The 20,794-nt window shown below is 42.4% G+C and overlaps 1 protein-coding gene across 3 annotated transcripts in view; it reads left to right on the top strand.

The window, feature by feature from the left end:
* The window catches only part of ABHD6 (abhydrolase domain containing 6, acylglycerol lipase), a 93,422-nt gene that overhangs the window by 23,898 nt on the left and 48,730 nt on the right, over positions 1-20,794 (top strand). The gene's annotated exons all lie outside the window — the stretch shown is intronic.

The raw sequence follows: 20,794 nt of genomic DNA, 5'->3' as shown, positions 1-20,794 counted from the left end.
TAACACATCAAATACTAGCAGTGTATTGCCGGAAAAAGCAGTTGCAGATCTACTGGGATGGGTCAGTCCTTGGACTGAAAGGACAAAGAGTTAAGCCTTTGGGGAGATCCATGATTCAGTCTGATATTATTTAATGTCTGGAGAGTTATGTGGCCCCGAGAAAGGAAGATTTTGCAAGAACTGTAGGATTTCAGTCCAAGTAAAATGGCTCTTGGGGCTTCCCTGGTGTCTTCCCACCAGTAAAGAATCTGCCTGCCATGCAAGAGATGTGGGCTGGATCCCTGGGTCAGGAAGATCCCCTGGAGAAGGAAATGGCAACCCACTCCAGTAATCTTGCCTGGGAAATCCCATGGACAGAGGAGTCTGGCGGGCTACAATCCATGGGGTCCTGAAGAGTTGGACCCGACTTAGCAACTAAAGAACAACAACAAAATGGCTTTTAGAGATTTGGGCAGGAAGATAAAAAGATCTGAAAAGCAAAAAAAGTACAAAATCCAATCAACTTATAAACCCGGGTAGGATTTGCAGACCTTGGGATGGAAAAGTCTTCTTTAAAGAGAGGAAGTAATGAGAATAAGTTGAAGCCAGTGTTGGGATCTCCACACCACTCCCTCTTGAAGTGATGGGCGTGTGGTCATAGCCACAGGGAAGAGCGTGCAAGTATTGCCAGCATGCATCCAGTCAGCATCCTGGCCAAATCTCTAGCCAAGCACACCCAGGCGTTCTAAGGAGATAATCCCAGAGTGTTGAATATGTGGAAGGAAATAATGACTTCCTGAACTGGTGGGGATATTAAACTCCCTGTTGGCCACAGTCCAGACCTTGAGCCTGGTTGAATCTCTGGTGAAAAGCTGGTGGTGATTGTCCTCCCTGCTGAGTGGGTATCTTCCGACCAGGGAAAGGTTGAGAATTCAGTGGGTACAGTTTTTTGTGTCTTTCAAGAAGGAATTTGTACATATGTGGTATTTTATGACCTTGTAACATATGAAAGATTTTAACCTATTAAACTGGCAATGTTGTAACTACAACATAAAATGTGCAATTGAGGGAATGTATTTAGATTTGTAACTCTTATTTGAAACCTTCCTAAGTTTCTGTACAGTTCTGGAACATTTATAAGAATTCTGGGTTAACAGTGTTGAATGTATTAGACTTAGAATTATTTGGTATTAAAAAGGGTGGCTTTTTTTATTAGTTCAGATAACTGAAGAACTTTACAAGGAAATAGGTGTATAAAAGAAGTTTAAAATGTTTGTAAATGGGTCTATAACCCCTTAGAGGTAATTATTTAAGTTTGTTGGATGTCGAGTTGCCGGACTTAGCAAATAAAAATACAGAGCACTAGGTCAATTTGAATTTTAGATAATTCAGATTTAATTAGGCAGCATGTATTTTACCTGGCAATCTTAACTGGACTTATCAATGAACTAGAAAACCTTTATATGTCGAACTTAAAAGCATGACATTGTCTAAGGCAGTAATCAGCCTGCCAGGGTCCTGGGAAAGGTTTTCATTCTCAGCATCAAAAGTAACCTAACCTATAGGATCAGAGAGTAAATTAATGTTTTGGCATTTTTTAACTTTGATAATTTGAATATTCATTTGAAAAATAAAGGAACTTCTGAATAATGGTTTCTGTATATAGACACTGCCTTTAAGGATGTCAAAAAAAATCATATGAACAGATGAAGAGTTTGACCCCTTTCTGTAATTAGCACTTGAACTTTTTTTAAAAAGTGCCTGGATTCTGAAAGTAAAATCTTGAGTCAGATTTCACTGAATCAGATAAGTGTGGCGCTTCACCAAGGGCTTTCTGTTTCATCTCACTGCACACTCCCCCAGAGCCTTACCATGGTCCCTCCATTTTGCAGGTGAGCAAACTGAGGCTTGTGTTCAAAGATACACAGCTAGCATGTGGCAAAGCTGGAATTTGGTCCCACTCATTCTCACTCCAGACCAGCATTCTCCCCCACCAAACCAAGCGCACCAAACTCAATAAGGAACCTGCAGGTCAGGGGCTGAGAGGAGGAAAAAGAGAACTTCCAGGTTTTATTGTATACCCTTAGGTATTGTTTGAATTTTCTTTTTTAAATAAAAACATGTACTTGTTTAGTAATTAGACAGAGTGCTAAAAAGCTTTTTATTTTTTTAAGCTGAAGAAACAATGTCCATGCCAACATGTCCTTCTGGGCCAGCTTAGCCTCAGATGACTCTCAGCCAACCCCAGGAGTCCCTGGTAACATGAAGGGCTGGAGCGACAAAGCTGCGCTGGTGACCCAGGCACAGCAGAAACCCTCTGCTTCTCCTTCTGTTGGGCTCCAGTGTTGGGAAGTGGAAGTTTGAGACTGTCTGTTCCAGAAACCTGGAGCCTGGAAAGAAAGGCAGACATTGGCCTGACCCACACTGAGCACTCAGGTGTCCTTCCTTCTGCCATTCGGTGGCTCTGGATGACATTCCCTGTGCCTTGTGCTTCCAACCAGTAGTGTATAAGATGCTCCTGACAAAAAGGGTATGTATATATCCCTCCTTCTTGGAGATTTATAATACATGTTAGCACATTAAATGTCCTAAAAAGTCCTGCAAAGCTGAAACAAAGCTGCTTAACTATGTTGAAACAGTATGTCCTGAATTTATTGTCCATGGAACCCTTTATTCACATAACTCCTTTTAGTATCTTGAGCTCCATCCACCTTGGGAAACACGATCCTGATTGAGCAGGGACAATCGGATCCCCTCAAAGACTTAAGCTCTAGTCCTTGTCAGTACGTGTGTCATGTGAATCGGCACACGTGAGGATTGGAGGTTGAGATACGTGGCCCCAGACGCCCCTGGCAGCCACGGCCATTCACCATGGGTGCTGGTGGGGTGGGAGTCAGTGGAGACCAAGGATGTCTTAGAGTTTGAGGAAGGCAACATGGGGATTCCAGGGGGAGTGAAAGTGGCACAAGTCAAGTTATCTAAAAGCAGCAAAAAGGAAATGAGAGACCGGTGGGAAAGTTTTTACTCTTGGCAGAGGACATCCTCATGACTCAAAAACAGGTGTTTCCAGTGACTGATGCCATTCTGTGTGTAATAAGGAGTGTGTCCTAGCAATGATCTTGTATAAGATGCAGACTGCTCCAGTCATTATGTTTCACAACCAGCCTGGGGGTTGGGGCAAGGAGCGTGCATTTTATGTAAGGTTGCATAATTGCGACAGATCTCACCTTTGTATGATGGTTTCCAACTGGTGAAGCAGGCTCTGGTTTGGACCCCACACAGCGTCTCCCACACCAGGCTGTGTCTGGACCTCAAGCAGGTTGCTCTCTGAAGGCAGTCAGTGCTCTGACTAGAACCCTTCAAAGGCTCTTTGTTTGACATAAAGACCAAACTCCTTGTGGTGGCTTCTATTTACTCACCCCTTCAAGGTCACATCCTCTATCCTCTTCTTCCGCTGCTGGCCTCCCCTCACACTGCCTGGCTTTCAGTTCCTGCCTCTGGGCCTTTGCACAGCTCTTCCCTCCACCTGCAGGGCTCTTCCTTCCTTCTACCCCCCAGTCTCAGCTTAAAGGCCATTCTCTCCCTGGCCCCCCTCAGCCTATGAGGGGCTTCACTCTTATTCTCTTTCATGGAACACAGGTCTTTGCTTCATGGTCTGTGTGACGATGTATTGTATAATTATCTACAAGCTCGTGTGTTTTCTGTTGTCTCTCCACCCCCACCCCTGACAGTTCTCACAGGCATGGACACCTTCATGTGTCTGTGCTGCCTGGGGCAGGACTGGGCATGTAGCAGATGCTCAGTAAATCTTTGTTGAATGCATGATATAATGCTCTGACTGACTCTGAAGCCTAGCTTCTCTACCACCCTTGGGAGGGTTCTGAGCTAGGGTAACTCAGGTCCCTGGATAACCAAGGGAGACCCCAGGCCACTGAGACAAAAGAGATAATAACAGCAACCACTCCATACCATCTTCCTTTCTCAGAGCACTGGATGCTAAATTCTCATAAAACTCCCCGACCTCGGGAGCAGAGTGGAGCAGGATTCTCACCCTTGATTCTAATGCTATCTGAGGCCAGAAAATTCAGTGTTGTGGGGGCTGCCCCATGCATTATAGGATGTTTAATAGTATTCTTAGCCTCTATCCGCTAGATGCCAGTAGTACATCCCCCCACCCTGAGTCATGACAAGCAGACATGTCTCCAGACATTGCCAAATGCTCCCATGAAGGTGGAGATCACCCCATGTTGAGAATGCTGGAGGTTAAAGCATGCGTAATTCCATTTATAGCTGTTCAACCTCAGGCAAGTGTCTAAACCTCTCTGTGCCCATTTCCTCACTTTTGAAAATGGGGATAATTAAAGCTCTTATATGTTAGAGCTGTAAAGATTTTGTGGGTTTATAGTTAAAGGGAAGTCTCAGCCGAGTGTCTGGCCCTTAGGGGTATTCTATTAGGATGATACTCTATCTTCAGAACAAACTGCAGATAAGGGATAGCCATTCCCACTTAACAGATGGGAAAACTGAGACCTAGAGATAAAGAAATCAGGCCCCAGTTGCTGATGGTGAAGTGACATAAAAGACAGGAATTCAGGTTCTCAGGATTAATTCCCTTTACCAAATCTTCATGGGTACAAAATGGTCCATTAACTCCCAACCTCATCTGACCAGTTGCAAACTCTGAGCTGGTGGTGTTGCAGTTAGTGGATTAAGTTCACCAGGGTGGGGCTAGCGTGAGGCAAATGAGGCACTGGCCTTGGGTGCAAACTTCAAGGGGGTGCCGAACAACTCAGGAATCAAGATAAATAATGTTTTATGCATTGTTTTGAATAATTAATTTTAATAATTATTCAAATTAATGCAGCTACATCTATAATGATCAAAGTATCAATATCTTAAAGACAAGATCCAGCCTTGCATTTTCATGATTCTGCCTCATTCTACTCACGCTGATCCTGCTCCTGGGATCTGCAGATCTGTGTACTCAGTGGGCACACTTGGGAAGGATGATATTGGAGAAAATAGCACCCTCTTTTGGCTGGTAGTGAACACTGCTCCTTTTCCAGGGAGGCAGTTCCCCTTCGTTGCCCCTTGAAGCAGCAGCATCTCCGTGCTAGAAGAGTCTCTTCTGGCAACACAGTGCCTTTTGCCATGATGCTTTAATGAGGCATCTAGTTTAAAAGGTAGCAGGCAGGTCAAATGATGCTGTTGGAGCCCCAGGCTCAGCACTTTCCACTGCCCTTTGCACTGAGCTGGGTCCTGTTGCTTTTCTTGTTACCACCTATGTAGACATGCCCTGTGACCTGTATCCATTTCTATGGAATATGCTAAAGCTGCCTGTTAATAGAAAGTTGGCTTTTCCAGGCTCACCATGAAAAGGGACAGTGAATAAACAGGGCTGAGGGGCAGTGAGAAACAGGACCAAGAGGCTTCTCATAGCTGCGGACTGGTGAGCAGGGAGCTGGCTGCTTCCTTAACTGCAGTTTCTTACTCTTCTTTTAAAGGTTTGGTAGTTTCACTTTATTTTTTTTTTAGTTTCGTTTTATTTATGTTTTACTTTTTACTTTGAAATCATTTCAGACATGCATGAAAGTTGCAAAAAAAGCCCCCTCACTTACATATCCTTCATCCAGATTTACCAGCAAAACTTTAGCCACATTCGCTTTTTCATCGTTCAGTTCAGTTCAGTTCAGTTGCTCAGGCGTGTCCGACTCTTTGTGACCCCATGAGTTGCAGCACGCCAGGCCTCCCTGTCCGTCACCAACTCCTGAAGTTTACCCAAACTCAGGTCCATCAAGTTGGTGATGCCATCCAGCCATCTCATCCTCTGTCGTCCCCTTCTCCTCCTGCCCCCAATCCTTCCCAGCATCAGGGTCTTTTGCAATGAGTCAACTCTTCGCCAAAGTATTGGAGTTTCAGCTTCAACATCAGTCCTTCCAATGAACACCCAGGACTGATCTCCTTTAGGATGGACTGGTTGGATCTCCTTGCAATCCAAGGGACTCTCAAGAGTCCTCTCCAACACCACAGTTCAAAAGCATCAATTCTTCTGCCCTCAGCTTTCTTCACAGTCCAACTCTCACATCCATACATGACTACTGGAAAAACCATAGCGTTGATGAGATGGACCTTTGTTGGCAAAGTAATGTCTCTGCTTTTTAATATGCTATCTAGGTTGGTCATAACTTTCCTTCCAAGGAGTAAGCATCTTTTAATTTCATGGCTGCAGTCACCATCTGCAGTGATTTTGGAGCCCCCAAAAATAAAGTCTGACACAGTTTCCCCATCTATTTCCCATGAAGTGATGGGACCAGATGCCATGATCTTAGTTTTCTGAATGTTGAGCTTTAAGCCAACTTTTTCACTCTCCTCTCTCACTTTCATCAAGAGGCTTTTTAGTTCTTCTTCACTTTCTGCCATAAGGGTGGTGTCATCTTCATATCTGAGGTTATTGATATTTCTCCCGGCAATCTTGATTCCAGCTTGTTCTTCCACCAGCCCAGCGTTTCTCATGATGTACTCTGCATATAAGTTAAATAAGCAGGGTGACAATATACAACCTTGACGTACTCCTTTTCCTATTTGGAACCAGTCTGTTTTTCCATGTCCAGTTCTAACTGTTGCTTCCTGACCTGCATACAGGTTTCTCAAGAGGCAGGTCAGGTGATCTGGTATTCCCACCTCTTTCAGATTTTTCCACAGTCTGTTTTGATCCACACAGTCAAAGGCTTTGGCATAGTCAATAAAGCAGAAATAGATGTTTTTCTGGAATTCTCTTGCTTTTTCGACGATCCAGCGGATGTTGGCAATTTGATTTCTGGTTTCTTTGCCTTTTCTAAAACCAGCTTGAACATCTGGAAGTTCACAGTTTACGTATTGCTGAAGCCTGGCTTGGAGAATTTTGAGCATTACTGTACTAGCATGTGAGATGAGTGCAATTGTGCGGTAGTTTGAGCATTCTTTGACATTGCCTTTCTTTGGGATTGGGATGAAAACTGACCTTTTCCAGTCCTGTGGCCACTGCTGAGTTTTCCAGATTTGCTGGCATATTGAGTGCAGCACTTTCACAGCATCATCTTTCAGGATTTGAAATAGCTCAACTGGAATTCCATCACCTCCACTAGCTTTGTTCGTAGTGATGCTTCCTAAGGCCCACTTGACTTCACATTCCATGATGTCTGGCTCTAGGTGAGTGATCACACCATCGTGATTATCTGGGTCGTGAAGATCTTTTTTATACAGTTCTTCTATGTATTCTTGCCACCTCTTCTTAATATCTTTGCTTCTGTTAGGTCTGTACCATTTCTGTCCTTTATCGAGCCCATCTTTGCATGAAATGTTCCCTTGGTATCTCTAATTTTCTTGAAGAGGTCTCTAGTCTTTCCCATTCTGTTGTTTTCCTCTATTTCTTTTCATTGATCACTGAGGAAAGCTTATCTTTCCTTGCTATTCTTTGTTAGTTTTCTCTAAATATATTTTTTTCTGAACCTTTTGAGAGTAAGTTTGGGACATTATGACCTTTTACCCCTAAATCCTGCAGGGTGAATTCCCAAGAATAAGTACATTCTCTTACATAATCATGGGACAGTTATCATTATAAAATATTATAGCAATTATAAAACTTGAAAGTTTAGCAATTATATGATATTATTACGTAATTTGCAGACCTTATTCAAATTTTACCAATTACTCTAATAATGTCCTTTATAGCAGGATTTTCTTTCTCATACAGAAGCCAATCCAAGATTAAGCATTGTTTTTAGCAGGCTTGTCTCCTTAGTCTCCTCTACTCTGTCTTTCATATCCTTGACATTTTTGAAGTGTACAGGCCAGTTATCTTGTTGAAGCTCCCTCAATTTAAGTTTGTCTGAGGTTTCCCCATGACTGCAATCATGTGATGCATTTTGGGCATGAATACTATGTACGTGTCTCATGGAATTTTGTTTTTAATATTTATTTTTGTGTATTTTGGCTGCCCCGGGGTTTACTTGCAACAGGCGGGATCTTCAATCTTTGCTGCAGCATGCAGCATCTTTAGTTACGGCCTGTGGGACCTAGGTCCCAGAACAGGGATGGAACCCCAGCTCCATGCACTGGGAGTACAGAGTCTTAGCCACTGGACCACCAGGGAAGTCCCGCTTGGAATGTCTTAAATGAGCTTTTCCTTGTGTTCACAGGACAGCTATGTGATTCTGAGACAGAGAAAGCAGATTGATTTAAAAGCTCTTAACAGCTAACATTTATTGAGCACTTGCTGTTTGACACTCCTGTCAGCGTTTGTTGATTTGGGGGCTCTTCTCTCCTTTGAACAATGTTATATGTGATGCTTATGTTGGATCACAACAATATAAAACAACAATAGCAGTTACAGACCCTGTTAGGGTATTGAGGGTATTAAGCTCTATTAGGCCCCATATTATACATATTCTTTACATGTGTGTGTGTTGTTGATAAGGTTGTATCCGACTCTTTCATGACCCCATGGACTGTAGCCTGCCAGGCTCCTCTGTCCATGGGATTTCTCAGGCAAGAGTACTAGAGTGGGTTGCCATTTCTTTTTCCAGGAGATCTTCCCAACCCAGGGATTGAACCTGGGTCTCCTGCATTGTCAGGCAGATTCTTTACCACTGAGCCACCAGGGAAGCCCCCTCTTTACGTATACTAGGTTTTTAAAGCCTCCCTACAACCAAGTATTACTACTATTCTCAATTTGCTGTAAGGAATTAGAGTCCCAGAGAGGGTGATTCACTTGCCACAGATCTCACAGCTAGTAAGGGGCACAGCCAGGACTGTTCGACACTGGAGTCCAAGCGCCTGGCAGTCTCCTGTACCATGTCTTCCCTGGTACACAGCAGTGACATGGCCCCATCAGTATTCCATCTCGGAACACCAAGAACAATCCATGTCCTCATCCCCTGACTCCCTGTAAATATGGAGCTTCCCCCATATTCTGAGGCCTTCTGCTTACTCCACACAAAAGGCACATGAGAGCTTGCGAGACACCCCAGGCTGTGCGTAGGGGACCTGACTAGGTGTGTGTTGTTTTCTAGGGGCAGATACCCCGTTTGGATCATCACGCATTAGGCAATTATTTATAAACCATTGAAAATCACATCAATCACAGAGACAGGGTGAGGAGGTATTTTTGAGCAGAAGGTGTCAATCTTTAACCAATTAGTGATTCATGAGTGTCACAAAGCAGGAATCCCATTTAAGAATGGAATTTTGTCTGCACAGGCAGAACCTGCTCGAGAGTCATCCCCAAACTGGATTTAGATGCAGGCCAGTCATTCATAGCACATGGCCTTAAGAAATCAGCCTACTAAGTGTCTGAGGGGTACAAAAATATATAAGACAGCTTCTGCCCTTGGGGGACTCAAAAATAGATACTTAATGGGGTTTACCTTCAGTTGCAGTGAGTTTTCTGTGCCTCTGAGCTATCATTCTATATCCCATGGCCACCAAACTGTCATGATTTTGAATTACCAGTGTAAATCTGGGACCCAAACCTTCTTGAGTCCCATTGGCCACCATTTTATCTGGACTGTTGTGACTTCTCTGACTGCAGAATCAGGGAAGGTGGTCATCGGTCCTGGTTGGCCCAAGACTGAGAGAATTGGGGGTGGTGTTCAGTGTAAAGACAGGGAAAGTCCCAAGCAAATCAGTATGAATTGGTCATGCTGATATTGTGAACAGGTGTGGCCAGAGGGGAATGGGTAGGTGGGAGAGGAATAATAGTAACCAACACTTATTTTGTTAAGAATTTAGTAACACTGAGAATATATGAATTAAATACTTTATTACCCTTGTTTCACAGAGGTTTAAACTGGGACCCAGAGAAAATAACTTGTCAGAAATGCACATTTAGTAACTGGTAGTCAGGCCTTCCAGAGAGCAATCTGTGTTTTCAGCCATTACTTTGCACTGCCTCAGAGGTCTCACGTGGAAACGTGATACAGATTAAGTCTCAAAAAAATATATTGTAAAAGTTGTCCATTTCTGTGAAGCTCAAGAAAATACAATGTATCTCTGAATGCCTAAATTGCTGCTTAAATCACAAGTTCCTTTTGGGGAATAAAGAGCATTCAATTTTTTAAAAAGTAAAAAGAAACCATATTGCAAATTAATTCTCAGATTGGAAGCAGACTCCACTGGAAACAGAAGTGAGTGGAAGTTGTGTTTCCATAGAGACCCAGTCACATCCAGCCCGGCAGTGATCACATGACATGTAGCCACAGTGATGTGGAACTGCCATCACTAAAACGAGGCTCAGCAAATGCTTGGTTTGGCTCGATCATCTTCGTAGCCCTGTGAGCTTGATGCCATTATCAGTTCTTCATCATCGTCCCCTGTCTCTCCATGAAGAAACTCAGGTTTACAGAGAGAGTTAATAGGTGGCAGAGTAGGCTTCATGAAACCAGAGCCCACCATCTTCACTAGAAATGTGTTCAAGTGACTCAGACACCCAGAGCTGTTGTTTCCTCATCTGCACCACCATCTGGGTTCTTGCCAGCCCAGCAGCCATTAGTCACAATTCAGCACCTGCATCCCTGGTTTCCTTGGGGTGTGACATCTCCCCTAATCTAGCCATGTGGCTCAGGCCAGATAGGAAAGGGTTTCTTAAACAAGACATAAAAGGCCACTAAATATAAAGAACAATTTAACTAAATAAAAATTAATGTTTTTTAATTCCAAAATACTAAAGAAAGAGATGGGCTTCCCTGGTGGCTCCGATGGTAAAAAAAAATTCCTGTAATGTGGGAGACCTGGGTTGGGAAAAATTGCTCAAGCCCGTAATCTTGGACATGAAGATTAAGATTGCAGTGAGATGCCATCTTCTGCCCGCCAGATTGAAAAAGCCTTACTGTGTCAAGTGCTGGAAAGATCCTTAAGATAGTCTCTTATATTGTCTTCTAAAAGTTTAAGGTTTGCCTTTTATATTGAAGTCTTAATCTATCTTGAATTACTGTGGGAGAAGTAAGAATCATTAAATTGTTTTTTTCAATATGAATAATTAACTGTTTCAGCAAGTTTTACTTAATTGTCTTCCTTTCCCTGGCGATCTGAAATGACAGCTTTGTCATAAACCAAGTTACCCTAGGTACATGAGTATGTTCCTCTGTTTTTTGTTTCATTAGTGTTTTTATCTACCTTACCTGAATACATGGGCTTTGCAGGTGGCTCAGATGGTAAAGAATCCACCTGCCAATGCAGGAAACTCATATTTGATTCTTGGGTCAGGAAGATCCCCTCGAGAAGGAAATGGCAACTCACTCCAGTATCCTTGCCTGGGAAATCTCATGGACAGAGGAGCCTGGTGGGCTACAGTCTGTGGGGTCGCAAAGAATTGGGCACGACTAAGCAATAATGGCCTGAATACATACTATCCTAATAACCGTACATTTTAAATAAGCTTGAGAGCTACCTTTTCTTCTTCATTGGGAGTTTTCCGGCTTTTCTTGGACCTTTGCTCTTCCAATAAGTCTTGGAATCAGCTCATCTTTCTTGAAAAGCCCTGTTGAGATTTTGATTAGAATTACTTCTGATTTTGAAGGAAGTATTCCTAATTTTTCATTATTCAGGATCATATTGCTCGAGGATTTTGGTAGATGCCATTTAACTGGTTAAGGAAGTTCTCCACTTAGTTTACTATGAGTTATTGCCATGAGGGACTGTTGAATTTTATGTTAAAGTTTTGCAACTATTTAGATGATCTTACAATTTTCCTTTAATGTGTTGATGTGGTTAACTGCAAGAATGTTTTCCTAACTTGGTTATGAAGTATCATCCTTTTATATGTTGCTGGACTCAGTTTACTAGTATTTTACTTACGATTTTTACTTCTGTGTGTTCAAGTTATTTTTGAGTAATAATTGATCTGGTTGTTTTGGTATCAGATTTAGATTGGCATCATTAAGTGAGTTGGGAATATGTCTTCTCTTTCTATTTTCCAGAGAAACTTATGAAAGAGTAGAATGATCTATCTATTCCTTGAAAGTTTAGATATGCTTCCAAACTTTCTTAATATTTCTGGACTTAATGTTTTCCTTTGATTAAAGATTTCATCCATTTCCTTAGTAATAAATTACATATTTTCTGTAGTTTAGAACTGACATATTTTGTTGTTGAATTGAACTCTTTATCATTATGTAGTCATCCTCTCCATTCTTAATAATTTTTTTTGTTAGTCTATGTTCAGTTCAGTCACTTTGTTGTGTCCAACTCTTTGCGACCCTGTGAACTGCAGCATGCCAGGCCTCCCTGTCCATCACCAACTCCCAGAGCTTCCTCAAACTCATGTCTATTGAGTTGGTGATGCAATTCAACCATCTCATCCTCTGTTGTCCCCTTCTCCTCCTGCCTTCAATCTTTCCCAGCATCAGGGTCTTTTCCAATGAGTCAGTTCTTCGCATCAGGTGGCCAAAGTATTGGAGTCTCAGCTTCAGCATCAGTCCTTCCAATGAATATTCAGGACTGAAAATCACTGCAGATGGTAATTGCAGCCATGAAATTAAAAGACGCTTACTCCTTGGAAGGAAAGTTATGACCAACCTAGATAGCATATTAAAAAGCAGAGACATTACTTTGCCAACAAAGGTCTGTCTAGTCAAGGCTATGGTTTTTCCAGTAGTCATGTATGGATGTGAGAGTTGGACTATAAAGAAAGCTGAGGGCAGAAGAATTGATGCTTTTGAACTGTGATGTTGGAGAAGACTCTTGAGAGTCCCTTGGACTGCAAGGAGATCCAATCAGTTCATCCTAAAGGAGATCAATCCTGAGTGTTCATTGGAAGGACTGATGTTGAAGCTGAAACTCCAATACTTTGGCGACCTAATGTGAAGAACTGACTCATTTGAAAAGACCTTGATGCTGGGAAAGATTGAGGGCAGGAGAAGAAGGGGACGACAGAGGATGAGATGGTTGGATGGCATCACCTACTCAATGGACATGGGTTTGGGTGGACTGCAGGAGTTGGTGATGGACAAAGAGGCCTGGCGTGCTGTGGTTCATGGGGTCGCAAAGAGTCGGACACGACTGAGTGACTGGACTGAACTGAACTGATTTCCTTTAGGATGGACTGGTTGGATGTCCTGGCAGTCCACAGGACTTTCAAGAGTCTTGTCCAACACCACAGTTCAAAAGCATCAATTCTTCTGCGTTCAGCTTTCTTTATAGTCCAACTCTCACATCCATACATGACTACTGGAAAAACCATAGCTTTGACTAGACAGACCTTTGTTGGCAAAGTAATGTCTCTGCTTTTTAATGTGCTGTCTGTGTTGGTCATAGCTTTTCTTCCAAGGAGCAAGCATCTTTTAATTTCATGGCTGCAGTCACCACCTGCAGTGATTTTGGAGTATTAGTCTATGTTATCTAATACTAATTTAGCTACACTACCTTTCTTTTGGATAATGTTTGTCAGGTGTATGACTTTCTGCACTTTTACTTTCAACCTTTCCAAATTCCTATGTTTTAGGAGTACCTCTTGAAACAGTGCCTCTTAGGCTTTTTTAACATTCAACTTGACAACTTCTGACTTTTAACTGATGTGTTAATTTGTGTTTATTGTGATTATTAGTATATCTGGCCTTATTTTTGCCATCTTTTTTGGGGGGAGAGTATCACTTTTTAATATACTTCTTTTGGGTAGATTGGTGTTTATTTTTTTGTTGTTGACTTATGTCATTTTCCTCCTTCTATTAGTTCCAAATATATATATGTATGTATGTACGTATATATATAGACATATGTCTTACTTTAGTGAATACCACTGACTTTTTAACATACATTTATTAATGAAGGCGAAAATGTACTAATTCACTTTCTACACAAATGCAAAGGCATTAGGATACTTTAACTTCAATCACCTTTTTTCTGATTTATTGTTCCCAGCATTTTAGTTCTGACTTGGTGTTAAACGTACAAATTATATATGATTTTTGTCATCATTATTGTTTTCTGCTGAGAGTTTTGTTTAGATTTGACCATATTTACCTATGTCTTCCCCCATATTTCTCTTTTCAGTTCAGTTCTTAATTGAGTCCAGCTTCTTCTTTCTGAAACGTATCTTAGAAGTTCAGTTAGTAAAGTCTTCCAGTTGTAAAATCACTTTGCTGTAATCTGTATCTCACCCTTATTCCGGAGAAGGCAATGGCACCCCACTCCAGTACTCTTGCCTGGAAAATCCCAGGGACGGGGGAGCCTGGTAGGCTGCAGTCCATGGGGTTGGGAAGAGTCAGTTGGACACAACTGAGTGACTTCACTTTCACTTTTCACTTTCATGCGTTGGAGAAGGAAATGGCAACCCACTCCAGTGTTCTTGCTTGGAGAATTCCAGGGATGGGGGAGCCTGGTGGGCTGCTGTCTATGGGGTCGCACAGAGTCGGACACGACTGAAGCGACTTAGCAGCAGCAGCACTCTCATTCTTAAAATGGTGAATATCCAATTCTCAGGTCTTTGAAGATATTATTCTGCTGTTCTTTAGCTTCCAGTGTTGCCATTGAGAAATCTGCTATCTAATTCCTTGTTTTTGTGAGTAATCCTTTTATTTTCTTTCTTTTTAAAAAATCTAGCTGCTTTTAAGATCTTTTGTTTTTAGTGTTCGGCAGTTTCACTACTAAGTTTCTTGGTTTGGATTTCCTATTATTTATCCTGCATTGTATGTAGGCTTCCTACATCTGTGGAGTCACATGTTTTTTATGCTTTGGAAATTCTCAGCCATTACTGCTTCAAACTTTGCCTCTCCTTCTTTCTCCCCTCCTTTGATGATTAAATGGATTTTTAGATCTTCTCAATCTATCCTGCACATTCCATATCTTTTTTCATATTTTTCATGTCATATCATTCTGTGTTGATATATCTGAGTAATTTCTCCAGAGATGTCTTCCAGATCAGTATATTTGGTTAATCATGACATGTGAGAATACTGGGTGCTCTCTTATAGAGAGCAGCCTTATTTGTGCTTGGAGTGAGGAAATGCTGCTCCCCCAAGGCTGCTCTAAGTATTCGAGGGTCCTGAGAAATGTAGGCTCTCAGGTGCAGCTTCTTCAATTTTGAGCTCAAGGATTAGTCTCCCAGTATTGTTTATGGATCTGCTGTACATATTTGGTTTAGGGACAACCATGTGTTTCACTTTAATTTACTACTCACTGCCCCCTACTCTTTAGTGTTTTGAAAAAGGTGCCTCACAATATCTGGTATACTGTATGCTGGGATGCCATTTGAATTTTAAAAGCCTAAAAATGGCACTGCAAAATTTCACCATGTTTTTGGCATATTCTGTATTATTGAAACAACTTTGAACCCTGATTTTCTTTCCTTTGTTTGATTTAAAATTTAATGACAAGATTGGATTTCTGTTTATCTAATATGTAGGACGGAGAATTGGGGAGTTTCCATTAGAAAATTGCTTCCAGTCTGAAATTGTCAGATTAAAGAAAGTTGGGCCACTGTTGTTTAACCTTCTACGAATCCACTGAGCTGTGATGTTATGCAGTCTTGATTGCTTCATCTTGCCCATAAACAGATAATAAAATGTTTTGTCCAAAGTCTGTAAACAATTCCCACAGCAGTCTTCAGATCTACTCATGCTAGCAGCTGTTGAAATATCCTTCCTTTGTGTTTATATGGTGGACCCATATGAGCTCTTAGTAGTTACCTCTTTTGTTTCAGTTTCATAATCAACCACAGAACTTTGCTAGAAATCAACACCAAACCTCTCGGTCTCTAGATTTCTGTATCACTCTTTCTATTTGAAGTAGGACCCCTTACTCTAATTAGAGTCTTCTGGCATGACTTACTGAAGATCACTGAATATGTTTCTGAGATCATATCTAAATATCCTTTTAGTTCCCTGGGCAATAATTTCTTTGATCCCATGACTGGGACTAATTTTTCAGGTTGTTGGGTGTTCTTTCCATGTCTTTTTTTCCTATCCTGGGCTTGGTTTCCCTCTTTGTGATGTTCTAACCTGACCAAATGGAAGTATTCTGCTGTGATGAGGATTAAGTAAACAGGAACTGGTAGCTTTGCTTTCCCTTTGCCATCTGTTAGTATTGCATGTGCTCAGTTCCTTTTTTAAATTCATCTTCTTGATCTAAATCTGCTTTTAAATGAAACTTCTTTGGCATTCCAGTCTCAACTATTTTGAGTATTAGTCTCTCTTGCTTTTTGTTAATCTTTTGGAAAATTTCTATCATTTTCTAACTTATACAGAGGTGCTTGGAAAATCTGGGCCAGAGGGCTAGGTGTGTAGTGTTGGGGAGGAAGAAAATTTTCTTACCCTTCTAAGTTCTTGCTGGTCTAATAGTTAAGTTGACATGAAATACATTAACAGGAAAATCAAACAAAGTTTAATAACACATATGTATGGGAGAGACCCAGGAGAACTGAGTAACTTGCCAACATGGCCAAAACTCTCAATATTCAAGGCCCAAACCTTGAATACCGTCTTTGGCTAAAGACAACAGAGGATATTTGGAGGTAGTAGCTTGGATCGTCAAAGGGGAGAAGGCAAGTCACATGAAGATGGGAAAGCATGTGTTCAGTAAATAGGTATTTGTTGGGCCAGGCAGAGACAGTGGACAGAGTGGAGTCTTAAGATAGGTCTGATGATAACTTTATCCCGGAAACAGGCCTGTTACCTGAATTCTTTAGAGAGCTAAGGGGGAGGTAAAAAGAAAAATTTCCTGAGTCTTCTGTCTCTTAAAAGTAATCAACCTAAATTAATCCTCATGCCAAAGAGACGTGTTTTAGGGTGGCAAGTTTTGCTCCCCTGCAGCAGTCACACTGTTGTCTCAGAGGCTTCCCCTTCCTTCCCATCCAGGATCCTCTCTGACTTAGGGCTGTTCTCAACTGGCATTTTCAACAAATGAATCAATAGTTTAAGAACTGATAACCTCCTGATTATTGAGTCCTTCTTTCCATGATCATATGCTACATTCTGACATATGTTGACTTGTCTCATGATATAATTTCCTCAACTCTTTCATTGATGTATAATAACTCATCCTGTAGTTTATACTAGAGTCAAAATGTATCCCCTACAACTTTAGTCCTATGCATAAACAGATACTTGGCAATTACTTAAGTTACAAATAAATGTATAAGCAGTATTTTGAATTTTTTGTAAAGAAGATTTTTTTTTTTTTTTTTTTGCCTAAAAATTTCATAGGTTTCTAGATATAACCTCTTTTAAGGTGAAACTTTGCCATATCTTTCATAACCAATCCCGTTACTAGTTATGGCAGTAGGCATCTTAGTGGTTAGGACATAGACTGCATTCAGACATACACAACTTGATTTGGATTCTGGCACTATCACTTATTAGCAGAGTGATAGTGGGTAGATTCACCTCTTGGAGCCTCAATTTCCTCAAATGAGGCTAATTTTCCTTTAAAATGAGGCTAATAATAGTACCCACCTCATAGGATTGTTGGGATGGTTCATTGAGATAATATATGTAAAGCACTTGAGCACAAAGTGAGACACTCAGGAAGAGCTCAACACGTGATCACTAATTATTATTTGCCTGTTCTGTGCCAGTCATCATGCTGGCCCTTGGGGAGATGGAGATGGAAAAGAAATTCACAATCAGTGGAGTCAGGAGTCACTGACACGAGTAAATACAGCATCATTTACAATGTTCTGCAGGGATATGGGTGATGAACTAGCTTTTTTGCATAGGTAATCTGGGAAGACTGCTTCGAGGTGGTGACATATGAACAGCATATCGTGCAGTGGGCTCAATGGTTGGCTTGCAGATGCCATGTGGTAAATTTTTGGAGACTGGATTGTGTGCATTGGCCATAGACCCAGGAATGCTGTCTAGCTGGTATCCATATACATGTGGTATCATGTATTTTTCATTTTTCTCCTATGTGTATTTCCATATGCTATAGCATATAAGTCTCAACCATGTTGCATTTGTACTTGGCCCAGATTTGTACCTGTTGTTCCTCATAATTCCACCATAGCTTGTGTTTAATCCTTGATTGAATAGTTACTAATATTTCATCTTATTAAAGACTCTTAAGTCCTTGGGGGCAGGAAGTGTTCACCCAGAGAGTACGCAGCATGGAGTAGGTCCTTGGTAATGTTTGATGAATGAATGAACTTCTTTGACTGCTGACCCCACTGCTGGCTATGGTATCTTGAGTGAGTCTGTTAATCCCTCAGAGCTCTGTCTGTAAAGTGGGTTGGCATACTTCCCAGGGTGATTGTGAGGACTAAGTGAGGTGATGCCCAGTGCCTAATCGGTAATAAGCGTGCATTAAACAGTGGTGACCATTGGCATCACTCCGTTCTGACTGGCATGCCGCTGAGTCCAGGAGCTTTCTATAGACTGCATGGCAGGGTGAAGCCTGGGGCCATTTGCTACACCTGCTGGCAGAGGAGAGGTTTCTGAACCCTTTCCTAATGCTGGGATGAGACCTGTCAGGTAATAAGGAGTTTACACTAAACATGGCTGAAGGTGCCTTTTGGAACCCGGATGGCCCTTCAGACCGCTCCCTGTCCTCCCACCCACCCTTGATTCCTCCGTGAGTGTTCAGGGGTGTTACTGACTCGGGGAGGGACCACACATGAATCCCCTCCTCTCCTGCCTCCTGAGCTTCACTGTGAAATGGAAGTTGTTTAAGGCTTCTCTCCTGTCAGTCACCAGGTGGAGGGGAGTCACAGAGAAGGTGACTCCCATCTGGGGCTCAGTGTATCTAAATATAAAGCTCTGGGGAAAAAGCTCTCTGAATATAGAAACTGCAGACCCTCGGAGGCCTCTGGGGCCACAAACTATGAATTAGAAGAAAGATAACTTACCCATTTTTAAGGTTTTGGAGAGGAAAAGAATTACATTTAAGCTGTAAGTGTTTTTACGTGTTCAGACCCACCAAGTGAAGCTTATGGATGGTTTCGTGGGACCTTCCAGGAAGTCATCCATAAACTTTATTCCCTTATTTATTCATTCACCCCCTCAGCAGCTGTTTGGTGAATGCTCCCTGAGCCTGAGATTTGCTAATAAATGGTAAGTGAGGATTAAAGGTCAGTTTTAATGCTTGCTGCCTCTTTGGACCTGTTCTGAGGGTGTTGAAGGACTGCTAGCTTGGAAAGACTGGCAGTGGGGAGAAATAAGGCCAGAGAAAGTACACGGCCTTTGATGAGTAAATTGTCCCCAAAGCTCTGAGAACAATTCCATGAATCAGGTCAGATACAACTCTTGAAGTCTGAGTGATAAGGTGTCCAACATGCTCTGGCCTCAGGGAGATTGTCCCATACTCTGGATGCATTCCAGCAGCTCTGACAGGCAGATTTTACAGGGCTTCCATTGGCCTTGGAGATTCCTCTTTGCTACATTTCTGGTGCTTCTTATCTGTGTCCCATTCTTAAAACTCAAGACCTGCCCAACTCAGCCAGGTTTTGCCAGGTTGGCAGGCCCGAGGCTGCCTTTGTGGTGGATTTAAATGGCTGAGAAAGTCCTGCTGGGTACTGGTCCCACCTCGGTCTAGAGCAAGAAGCAGGCAAGCCAGGGACTCAGTGCAGTAGGAAGACACCTCTGCTGCTGCAGCCACCGCTGCCACTGTGCGCGCGTGCGCACACACACACACACACACACACACACACACACAGAGGCTCAGCACATAGTAAGTGTTCAGTAAATATTTGTGAAATGAATGAATAAGTACTTTGATGGAAGAAGCCCACAGTATAGTGTGGGTCCAAAGGGAATTTAAGGAAGGCTTCCTGGAGGAAGTGGCATTTAAATTGAGGTATGGAAAAGAGGTCCTGATGGGGGGAAAGACTGAGGGCAGAAGAAGAGGGCGTCAGAGGATGAGATGGCTGGATGGCATCACGGATGCAGTGGATAGGAACTTGGGCAAACTTTGGAAGTTGGTGAGGGACAGAGAGGCCTGGCATGCTACAGTCCATGGGGTCATGAAGAGTCAGGCACAACTGGGCAACTGAACAACAACATGGAAAAGAGGAAGGCGAAGCCAGGCCAAGTGGGAAAGGACGAGAGTTCTTGGCAAAGGCTGAGGTGGTAGAGTTTAGCCCCAGTGCCCCTGGGGTGCTAGCAAATGCTGCTGAGGGGGTAAACTGAGGCCAGATGTTCAAAAACCTAGGCTTGGTGGCAGATAAACTAGACAGAAACAGTATTTGAATTTTAATGGGTGATGACTTTTATACACTCCTTTTTTTTTTTTTGCCTAGTGAGGTTTATTTGTCCTTAAAATGAAGAAATAGCCATAGTGGGGATTTAACCCATGGTTAAAAGTTTATAAGATGGCTATTTTTGCACCCAAGAACTTTGGAGCTAGATAATCTAGGGTTGGGATTCCCAGTTCTGTGCTTTACAGGGCAAGTTCTTTGTCTTAGAAAAGCACAGTGCCCACCTCACAGGATCAAATGAGATGACCCACATAGGGCAGGGTTACTTTGCTTGCCTGTGAACCTGTCTGTCCCTCCCAGCCCTTCCGAGGTAGAGATCCAGCCTGAGTCACTGGCGGGTGCGGTGGCCAGCAACGCTAGGCACACAATAGGTGCTCAGTAAAACGGCTCAGCGGTAAAGAATCAGCCTACAAGGCAGGAGACAGGGGAGATGTAGGTTCGATCCCTGGGTCGGGAAGATCCTCTGGAGAAGGAAATGGCAACCCACTCCAGTATTCTTGCCTGGGAAGTCCCAGGGACGAAGGAGCCTGGCGCGCTACAGTCCATAGAGTCGCAAAGAGTCGGACAAAACTGAGAGCGACTTGAGCACGCAAAATAAACAGTGCCGCGAAGGATTCTGCCGTCGCATTGTGGAGTGTGGGTGGCCCTTTGAGT

Source organism: Giraffa tippelskirchi, chromosome 9 (assembly GCF_054371585.1).
Source record: "Giraffa tippelskirchi isolate mGirTip1 chromosome 9, T2T-mGirTip1v1.2.pri, whole genome shotgun sequence".
In the NCBI taxonomy this organism is placed as follows: Eukaryota; Metazoa; Chordata; class Mammalia; order Artiodactyla; family Giraffidae; genus Giraffa; species Giraffa tippelskirchi.
The sequence above is the reverse complement of the archived record's forward strand: the minus strand, read 5'-3'. Positions and strand labels throughout refer to the sequence as shown.